The 12,272-nt window shown below is 29.3% G+C and overlaps 1 long non-coding RNA gene across 1 annotated transcript; it reads right to left on the reverse strand.

The window, feature by feature from the left end:
* Positions 1–10,794: 10,794 nt before the first annotated feature.
* On the reverse strand, positions 10,795–12,013 carry LOC145156688 (uncharacterized). The gene is made up of 2 exons (XR_013736859.1): positions 11,652–12,013; positions 10,795–11,016 (listed from the first exon to the last, which is right to left on the reverse strand). It is a non-coding gene; the product is annotated as an uncharacterized LOC145156688 (long non-coding RNA).
* Positions 12,014–12,272: the final 259 nt, after the last annotated feature.

Raw genomic sequence — 12,272 nt, forward strand, 5'->3', positions numbered from 1 at the left:
ATCAAGCTTCAAGATGATTCATCCTTTTGTGATAATCATGACTATAATAGTCATGTTACTTTTCATCCCAATCCTTAACATCGAAGATAATATGAAATTTCATCTACTTTTAGGCTTGTATGTAATGTTAGCTTTATCGCTTCTTTTTTGTGTAATATTTATTGAAATAAATGGATTTTAATTTTAATTTTAATTTTGTTTAAAATTTATAGTTACATTATGTCCAACATTGCAAAGCTCGAGTTTGCAGCACTTGAAGTTAGTGGGAAAAACTATGTGCCATGGATGATAGATGTAAAAATGCATCTTGAATCCATGGGTATCTCAAATACTATATATGAATTTAATAATTGCTTGGAACAAGACAAAGCAAAAGCACAAGTTTTCCTTCGTAAACATATTGATGAAATGTTGAGATTTGAATATCTTGATGTTACTGATCCAAGTATTCTCTGGAATCTTTTGAAAGAAAGATTTGATCATCAAAAGGAAGTTATACTTCCAAATGCTAGAGATGAATGGAGAACACTAAGGTTTCAAGACTTCAAGAAAGTAAATGAATACAACTCAGCTTTGTTCAGAATATGTTCACAACTCAAGTATTGTGGACAAGAGGTTACTGATGAAGATATGTTGGAGAAAACTTACTCAACATTTCATGCAACAAACATTACCTTGATGCAACAATATCGGATGCAAAAGTTCACAAGATATTCTGAACTGAATGCATGTCTGCTCGTTGCAGAGCAAAACAATGAACTCTTGATGAAAAACCATGAATCTCGTCCAACGGGATCAGTAGCACTTCCTGAAGCAAATGCTACAAATATTGATGGTCATCGAAACAATACACGTGGACGAGGGCGAGGTCGTGGTCGAGGGCGAGGCCGTGGCTATTTTAATCGAAACCAAAGCCATAACCAAAACCATAATTCTGGTCGTGGACAAGGTAATAATCGTGGTCGTGGCCAGAAAAGAAATAATTACCAATATTCACAAAGAAATAATGTCCACACACAAGATAAGGCCAAAGTGGCAAGGCATGACACTGGGACATCACAAAAATCTGATGATTCATGTTATAGATGTGGTAGCACAGGCCATTGGTCAAGGACTTGTCGCACACCTGCACATCTTTGTCAACTTTATCAAGAGTCCATTAAAGGAAAAGGAAAAGAAGCAAACCTCATTGATAATGTTGAATTCACTCCGCTAAATGTTGCTGATTTCTGCAATGACATGGAAGACATAAACTAAAAAAAATCTATTATTGTTCTAGTAAAACTGTTTTTCCTTCGTTTGTTTTTCATGTAATGTCTTTCCTACAATAAATGAATTTCTTTTTAATAATAATTATGATTATGTTTATTCACTTATTATTCCTTTTATATGTAAAGTTTAATATGAGTCCAACTGGAGCACAACACCAAGAAAAGATTGGAGATCTTTGTATAGCAGATAGTGGTAGTACACATACTATTCTAAAATCAAAGACATATTTTTCAGAATTAGTACCAACAAAAACAGTCATACATACAATATCAGGTCCTGCAGACTTGATAGAGGGAACCGGGAAAGCCCATTTTATATTACCAAATGGTACAAGCTTTTGTATAGAAAATGCCTTATTTTCTCCAAAGTCTAATAGAAACTTATTAAGTTTCAATGACATATATTTCAAAGGTTATGACACAAAAACTATAACCATTGAAAATAAGAAATATATGTATATTATAGACAAAAACCATGTGCTTGAAAAACTACCAACACTTGATTCTGGTCTGCATTATACATATATACATATGATTGAATCAAATATGGTAGTAGAAGGAAAACATTGTGATGCTGGGATATTCAGTTTATGGCATGATAGGCTGGGCCACCCAGGATTAACAATGATGCGAAGGATAATTGAGAATACACACGGGCATCCATTGAAGGACCAAAAGTTCCCTCAATCCAATAGCATAAAACCATGTACATCTTGTTCCCTTGGAAAGTTAATTATAAAACATTCTCCAATGAAAGTTCAAAGGGAGTCACCTAGATTTCTAGAAAGAATTCAAGGTGATATATGTGGACCGATTCACCCACCATCTGGACCATTTAGATAATTTATGGTCTTAATAGATGCATCCAGCAAATGGTCTCATGTTTGCCTATTATCAACTCGTAATATGGCATTTGCAAAGTTTCTTGCCCAAATTATTAAATTAAGGGCACATTTCCCTGATTATACTATCAAAAGAGTGAGACTTGATAATGCTGGTGAATTTACTTCACAAGCATTTAATGACTATTGTATGTCTGTAGGAATTGTTGTTGAGCATTCAGTTGCTCATGTACACACACAAAATGGTTTAGCTGAATCATTGATTAAACGTCTCCAGCTAATAGCTAGACCATTGATAATGAGGACCAAACTTCCTGTTTCTGTTTGGGGCCATGCAATCTTACATGCTGGATCATTGATACACATGAGACCAAGTTCATATCATGTATATTCTCCACTACAACTTGCTTTCGGTCAAGAGCCAAATATATCCCATTTGAGAATTTTTGGGTGTGCAGTATATGTCCCTATTGCACCACCTCAACGGAAAAAAATGGGTCCTCAAAGAAGGTTGGGAATATATGTTGGTTATGAGTCAGTCTCTATTATAAGATATCTTGAACCATTAACAGGTGATGTTTTCACAGCACGCCTAGCAGATTGTCAATTTGATGAGGCAAATTTCCCATCATTAGGTGGAGAAAAGAAGATTCTGGAAAAAGACGTGTCATGGCATGAGCCTTCTTTATCATATCTTGACCCTCGCACAAAGCAATGTGACATGGAAGTTCAAAAGATAATGCATTTCCAAGAAATGGCAAATCAATTACCTGATGCATTTACTGACACAAAAAGGGTGACTAAATCATATATACCAGCTGTCAATGTTCCAGCTCGAATTGATATTCCACATGGACAATCTGATGATAAAGTCACTCAAGAGTCTAAAACACGCCTAAAGCGTGGAAGGCCATTTGGTTCTAAGGATAAGAACCCACGAAAAAGAAGAGGAGCAGAAAATGCACTAGATCACGAGGAAAGTGTTCCTGGAGAAACACGAATTATTGAAATTCCCCCAGGAAAGGAGGATGATGCACTAAATTATGGTCAGACAAATAGAATATGTGACCAAAATGAAACTGACAATATAGGTGCAATATTTTCTTATTCAGTTGCATGTGATATTATGAATGATGATCCCGAACCACAATCTGTCATTGAATGTCAAAGAAGAAATGATTGGGCTAAATGGAAGGAGGCTATGCAAGTTGAATTAAATTCTCTTAACAAGAGAAAGGTTTTTGGGAACATTATCCTCACACCTGAAGTTGTGAAATGGAAGGAGGCTATGCAATTGGAGCTCTTATGTATCTTACCAATTGTACTAGACCTGACATTTCTTTCGCTATAAACTTGCTAGCAAGATTTAGTTCAGCCCCAACAAAAAGACATTGGAATGGAATCAAACATATTTTTCGATACCTTCGAGGAACTAGTGATTTAGGGTTATTTTACCCTAACAATTCAAAACAAGGCTTGATTGGTTATGCAGATGTAGGTTATTTGTCTGATCCTCATAAAGCTAGATCTCAAACTGGATATGTATTCATGAATGGAGGTACTGCAATTTCCTGGCGTTCTCAAAAGCAAACACTTGTTGCCACATCCTCAAATCATGCTGAAGTAATTGCACTAAATGAAGCTAGTAGAGAATGTACATGGTTAAGATCGATGACACAACTAGTTTTAACTTCATGTGGACTTGAAAAGGATATATGTCCAACTTTAATTTATGAAGATAACTCAACATGTGTCACTCAAATGAAAGAGGGATATATCAAGAGCGACAGGACAAAACATATACCTCCAAAGTTCTTTGAGTACACTCAAGAGCTTATAAAGAACCATCAAGTTGAAATCAAATATGTTCAATCCAGTAACAATGCAGCAGACCTTTTTACGAAGGCACTTCCTACTGCAATCTTCAGGAAACATGTCCATGGCATCAGAATGCGACATGTGCATAAAATATAATGTGACGGATGTCTAAATAAGGGGGAGTCAACTATACACTGCACTCTTTTTCCCTTCGCTAAAGTTTTTTTCCCACTGGGTTTTCTTTAGCAAGGTTTTTAATGAGGCAATACGTCAAAGTTGAACGCTAAAATGATGTCATCCAAGGGGGAGTGTTGTAAATAATTGGTGGTGTTGTAAATAATTGGTGGATGACATAATAGTTGGTGCATGGTAAATTTGTCAACATTTCTAACTAGTTACAATTATATGTTAGTAAAATTTATAGTATAAATACCCCTCCATTGTAAAGAATGAGACACACCAAAAGTTATAAGAGATATAACTTTCATATTCTCTCTAAATATTCTTTCTTCTCAATTAAAGTTCTTATCAAAGTTTACTAGTTTGGTTTGATTTATAGTTACATTAATTACGCTTAATTCATAACAATATATATATATATATATATATATATATATATATATATATATAGTGAAAAGTTAAATAGAGAACCATTATTAATCAAGTAACCAAGTAACCAATCCAAAACGTCGAAATTTAAAGCGATTAACGGCAAAGGGAAAAGGTTGTAGACTTTTACAATGGACGCACATGCATCGGATTATAACAAAACCCACTTCCTTTTTTTCGTTTAAATTTTTTTTAAGGCCATGTTTTTTATCGAAAAAAAACCAAGTATACCGTTGTTCACGATTTTACGTCCTCTTTCCAAAGAGATCCATGATGATATATATAAAACAAATTTTTTTTTCGAAAAAAAACTCACTTCATTTTATTTGTTGAAAAGTTAAGGTCTATTTTTTTTATAGAAAAAAATAATAAATATATCAAAATTCATGTTTTTTTATACTTTTTAAACATAGATTCATATGCGGGTAAAAAACCTATGTTTCAGTTCAGATTCACATTGTGAACCTGTTCAGATTCATATTATGAACTTGTTCAGATTCACATTGTGAACCTTCTCAGATTCATAGTGTGCATAATAGTAAGTCAGATTCACAGTGTGAATCTGAACTGATCGAGCTTTTTCACATTGTGAATGTTAAATTTTGAAATATTTACAGTTTAGATTCACAGTGTGAATCTACACTGATCGCCGTTTTTTTTGAACTTTCTGAGATTCATAGTGTGTATAATAGTGAGTCAGATTCACAATATGAATCTGAACTGATCGAGCTTTTTCACATTGTGAATGTTGAAAATTGAAATATTTACAGTTTAGATTCACAGTGTGAATCTACACTGTTCGAGGTTTTTTTTTTGTCAGTGTTGATGTTTATTAATAAAGTACAAAAAATTAATATTTTTGGTATAATTAGTTTTTTTTTATAAAAATAAACTTAAATATTGAAAAACTAACAAAATGAAGTGAATTTTTTTCGAAAAAAAATCGTTTTTTATATATCAATATGGATCTCTATGGAAAGAGGACGAAAAATCGAGAACAACGGTATATTCGGTTTTTTTTTTGATAAAAAATGTGGCCTAAAATTTTTTTTAAATGAAAAAAAGAGGTCGGTTTTTTGATAAAGAGGTGGATTTTTTGGTATAATCCGGTGTGTGTGTGTCCAATATAAAAGTGTACATCCATTTCCTTGGTCGTTGATCATTATGATTTCCGACGCTCATGATTGGTTCATTGGTTCCTTGTTAATTATGGTTCTCTATTGAACCTCACCCTATATATATATATATATATATATATATATATATATATATATATATATATATATATATATATATATATATATATATATATATATATATATATATATTCCCCCTGTATGTTTTTGTTTAGGTAGCTAAGAATTTTGATATAGAACTTTCTTGTTTCTTACCCACATCTGGAAAGCTAGGAATTATTTTAATATTATCAAGTATTTCTATTAGTGTGAGTGTTAGAATGTCTAAAATATACGATAGATTCAACAAGGGCCTACCGGTAGCATCTAAACATGGTAAGTCTTTAATGTTTTAGTTTTAACTTCATTCACTACTAATTGATCAGTTTAATGTTATTTTATACTAATTTTGTAGGAAATGGAGGATATTTTTTTTTTCTATAAATCAAAGGAAAAAGATATGGTTAAGACATTGTCTCTCTATATGCTTTCTTTTTTCATAACACTAAACTGGTTTTCTTCATACTCCCTCCGTCCCATATTAATAGTCCATGTTTTCTTTTTGGTTTGTTTCAAAATAATAGTCTACTTCTAAAAATAAATATCCCTTTGATCAAAATACCCCTCAATTTATTAGTTAAACTACCATTGAATTAAATGTAACTACAATGGAATTAAATGCAACAAAGGGGTAAAACTGTCATTTTATTTAATAAAATTAGTGGTAATTGATGTTTTTTTTAATCTGTGTGTTTTTCGTATGTGGATAATAATTTTGGGACGGAGGGAGTATAATATAATATAATATTAACCGGTCGTTAACCAACTTTTTACCCGTACAATATAAGATTATAAGCTTCTTTATCATTTTCTTAGTTGAAACAAAATACAAATTTTCTTAATTATGTTCCAAATAGTAGTAGTAAAGTGTTTTGGCCGGTTTTTTATTCTGACCATCAGTTTGTTAAAGAAAAGTTCTGAATTCATATATTTTTTTGTTGAAAATTAACTATATGCTCTTTTAATTTAGGGCATGAAGCAAATTCCAAAGCCATGCTTAAATAGGTAAATGCTAGAAATAAGAATATACTTTCATATTTTCTTATTATAAAGCTATAATTTCATTTCTTGGGCCATATTTACTGGATTTAGCTATTATTGTAGAAAAATGGAAACCACATAGTGGTTGTTTTAGCTGAAAAAGAGAAAGCCAAAGCATCATCACGTAGATATGTAATAACAAACGATAAATATGAGGAGTATTTTCGGTATTTTAGCTGCTGCTATTAAAGGGGATTTGGGGGCGGGGGCGGGGGACACACTTTCCATCCCGTTTTCCCCGTTGACATCCCTATTTGCAAAGGAAATATCAATCATGTATGTAGAGTTTTCGGCAATGGATCCCACAATTCACAAACCATTATAAATGTATAAATTATAGTGAATGTATTTATTTTCCTGAATTTAACCTCATGTCTTCCAAAAAAACATTGCATTTACCAGTAAAATGACCACTACTACCCCCATGCGGAGCATGGGTACACCATCTAGTTTTCATTATATTTTTCTTTTTTCTTTCTTTTTATTTTAAACAATGTATTTTGTTTTTATCTTTAAATACAACATACCTTATATTTCAATGAAAAAAAATCTTATATATGTTATCATTTCGTATAAGATGAATAAAGTACATTACATAAAACAAACAAATAGAAAAATAGTGCTGCTGTTTTGCATAAACAAACATTGCCAAAAATAAAAATTGACATAAAATAGGTATTTTTCTACATCTAACCATCGATCAATCATATTAATTTTGTCTAAATACAACCAAATCACCTAACATATATATTAAAACGATTTGAGACATTATTATATTTTCATTAATTATTCTAATGATATGAGTAATAATTTTGTAGTCGTCTCATAGACAACATTTGATAAGGTTGCATGTAAGCGAGAATTAAACATCTTCACATTCATAGATGTCCACAACTCTAAGATTTGCACAGTAAAAAACAATTAAAAGTGTCAACATGTAGTCGTAATCAATAGTACATAATTTTTTAATTGGCAAATTGAGAACCTTAAAATGTAATTTCAATTATTTCATATATTGATAACTTAAAATACAACTCGTCTATAGTAGAGTTCTGGGTCTCCAACCATATTGATAACCCCAACTCTTCTTATTAAAATCATATAAGTAAAATCCATCTTCTTGAATTAGCCAATTACAAGGATTGTTATCCCCTAAATCTAAGTCACACACATCCATCATCGTTCTATTGTAAACATCAAAAACTTGTTCTTTTGACTCCCAATAAAAATGACAAAAGTAGAGAGTGGTTAACCAGTGATTCACACAAAACTTCCAATGGAACTCTTGATTAAAAGATAACCACTTAGCACCTATATCATCGTCTTTGGACTTGCAGTGAACCAAGGCACTGCTATTTTGGATATTGTTCGCAATTGTAACAATATACCCAGGCCCATAAACACAAGCAAGTGTTAGATTGGAAAAAAGCAATCCAATGTACATAAAATACAAGATGAATTTTATGAAGTACATGATGGTATTGGTTGGTGTTTGAAGCGATGAAGCATACAACTTTCTTAAATAGACAAAATAATATTCCATAATTAATGAAATTAGGTAATAAAAGTTAAAGGTTTGACTATACTGTGAAGTAATAAATAAAAGAAAAACTTATTATTACTAAATATCCATAAATACTAGTATAACTTTTTAAATGGTTATATTGACTTCTTAAAAACATCTAACCTTGCAACATGAGAACTATTTTAATGAGTTCTTTCACCTTTTTATTTATTTATTTTTATATAATTTTTCTATTTCTAATTGGTTAAAATATTTTTGAAACTTTCACAATCATTGAAAAAAATATATTGTTAATCTATAAGATTTTTGAAAAGGTTTTGGTTTCAAAAAACTCATATATAACTTTTTAATTATTCAAAAGTCTTTTAGTTTGAAAAAATTCTTAAAAAGCTCATATTATAAATGCTCTAAGCATTTATATTTTCATTGCCTAATATCAATTGTTATTTTTGTGAAAGTACATAAAATTATAATCGTAATAATTGATATTTTTATTGACACATAAAATATAAATTTAGTACAAAATACTTAAATATATATTGTTTTTATTGTTATATTATATTTATGCATGAAGTATTAATGATTTATCATATTTTTATAAAGAGCATGGATATTTATATAACAAAAATATTATTTTTCAATAAAATAATAATCATATAGCAACAGCCGATGAATGATATGCATTTTTTAATTGAAATAGCCGTACATGACTAATTTTTTTAAGGCGTCGTAAATGAATAATTTGATGCGAAAAATAACATATTAATTTAGTTTCTTCATCATATTGTTTCACCTTATGTATTTTTTATTTGAGAAATTAAATATTCTTCTATATGTTTTTTTTTTCCGGAAAGACAAATCTAACTTGTTCCACTTATGTTGAACGGGATTTGAACCCTTCTACATTTACTTCCTATCTATCATCATATCTATTTTAAATAATCACAAGTATATTAAAATATTAGTATTTTCATTAATTGTGACACATTTTACCATTTAACATTAATAGAAAAATGGATAGAAAGAAAATATTGGATAATATTTAATTTCTCTATTCTATAAGATAGTTCAAATTCATATCGTTTAGAATAAGTTTGATAATTTACACATTGATACCATATCGTAACTTTTCAAATAAAATATTAAAAAAAAACAATGTTAATGCAAATTAAAATACAATTTTATAATCAATATTGTAAATAACATTAAATGTGATTTGTATACAATGTCATCCTCAAGCTTTTACAAGCCATGACGACCCATGTTGTTTGTAAGACATGACTTAACGTGGAAATGTTGTATAATATATATATATATATATATATATATATATATATATATATATATATATATATATATATAGGGTTAAGTTCAAATGAGAACACTAAATAAAGTGAGAACATGAGAACACTACTTTATGTTACTATTTTGCTATGAATTTTGTATATACAACGTTATGACATTATTCATCAACAAATATATGAACAATCACACATTAATATTCACAATAAAATTTTGTATGTACAACTTTATGACATTATTCATCAACGAATATATGAACAATCACATATTTAACATTCATTTGAAATTTACTAAATTACTATATATATATATATATATATATATATATATATATATATATATATATATATATATATATAAATTATATAGTAGAATAGCAATATAAAATTGAATATATTCATATTGTAATTACTACTATACTATACATATTAAATTCAAAGAAGAATAATAGAATACAAATAGTGTTCTCACTTTATTTAGTGTTCTATTTAAACTTAACTCTCTCTCTCTCTCTCTCTATATATATATATATATATATATATATATATATATATATATATATATATATATATATATATATATATATATATATATATATAGGGAAAAGTTATATTGAGAACATCAAAAGGTTGAGAACGCGAGAACGATTGTGGATCAATCATTTTGTAAGGGACAATATATGAATTTTACAATTACATTAGTGACATAGTCAACTTAATTAATAGGGGTTTCCTATAATGTTGCCCTCATTTAATTCAATTTTTTTTCAAAAAAAATTTCATTTTTTATTAATATACAACAATTAAATTGAATGAGTTCATTTCCATTGAAACTTAAATAATGTTATAACTAAATAACTTTGAATTTTTTTCATATATCAACTAAATCCATATTTATTCAAAAAAAATTGTTGTATTCATTAATGAATATCTAATTTAAGTTTTTTATTTAATATAAATTAATGGTATGAATAAGATAAATATTATAATGGGTTTTTATTCGTTGATAAATGAATTTAGTGATTGTTGTATTCATAAATGAATATGACAAAGTTGGATTCAAATGTTTACACAATTAAATTCATAAATGATTATACTACAACTGAATTTATACATTTATATTGATAATGATATATTTATAAATGATTAAACTCAAACAAAAAATGAGAACTTGTATTCATAAATACTATAATTGATTATTTTTCTATAATACATTTGGATTGAAACGTAGTCATACAATTATAATCGCAAATGAATAACACATATGTTTTGCTCCTTCAAACAGAGATCACAAATGAATAAAACATATGCTTTGTTCCTTCAAACGGAGATGATGTTGATCTTGTCTTTTTTTCTCAAAGTACAAACCTGAACCTATAACAATAAAGAATAGAGTTAAACATACTATTTTTTTAATCAAATTAAGATATAAACATCAAAAAAGTGAGAGAAAAAAAACTACAACTATATAATGAGATACACGTAAATAATTTGATAAGTTGTTTTCAGAAAATTATATGCATATTCACTAATGATTGGGCATTATTTCAAATTCGATATGAAATTATCATTTAAATTAATAAAGCACATTCTCAGTCTTTCAATCAAAGCTATATTTTTGTCGCTATGACTGTTTCTTTTCAACATATATTATCAACTTGAACAAATTATAACCTAACAATGATTAATAGCTACTTTTTGATACATATGAAACTTCAACCAAAGGAATTACGAACCCAAATTACCTAATTTGCATATATTAGTTTATTCATAAATAGACCATTATGTCACCTTTGCTTTTAAATCTATATTTATAAAATAAATAGAATACGTTCTTTTTACCTTATTTGGCACAATGAATAAACTTATATAAAAAAAAATGGTGTGATACAGTTTTAACCAAATTCACGTAGGTAATTTCTCATATAAAAAGGGTGTGTCTTAGCAATTTTTAAGATTGAAAAATTATAAGAAAAAGCTTCACAAAAATTATGAAAGATGTCGTTTACCTTTTTAAGTAGCCATGCCATATTAATTTTCCTTTATGATTATCATCGGTAAGCAACATCTTTATTGTCTTCAAGTCTTAAATATCAGAATCTCCTTAATCTTAATCATCTTAGCACTATGAACATATCTGAGTTCCCTCTACAACACTCGATCCCAAAGCAGGTGTTGCGGAAAATCAAAAAAGCCCCCATATAAACCATGAGATATCACCGGATACACCAACTAGAAAACCATATCCAAAACCCAACGATTTGTTGCTCCGCCGGAAAAACAAATAAAATATTAGAAACGCCACTAATCGGCGACTTGCTCTGGTCTGGTTAAGACTGCGAGCATGAAACGAGAACTGTTACGATGGAAAAATGTGTGGGTGATGCGCCGATGGGAGAGAGAACAAAAGGTTAGGGCGTAGACGTTATGCTGACGTTCATAATCTATGAACGAATATTGTGGATTTGTTACCAACCAAAATAAATTTAAGCAAATTTTAAGGAAATTAACAATTTAAAATTACGTTCATACTCTTTACGTGATTTTATTATTTACATTGATATCTTTAATTTTGAAATTGACATAAATGGTCCCTTGTATATCAGCCCTACATCTAATTATTTGGTTGG

Source organism: Lactuca virosa, chromosome 2 (assembly GCF_052849685.1).
Source record: "Lactuca virosa cultivar CGN04683 chromosome 2, Lactuca_virosa_CGN04683_v6, whole genome shotgun sequence".
In the NCBI taxonomy this organism is placed as follows: domain Eukaryota; kingdom Viridiplantae; phylum Streptophyta; class Magnoliopsida; order Asterales; family Asteraceae; genus Lactuca; species Lactuca virosa.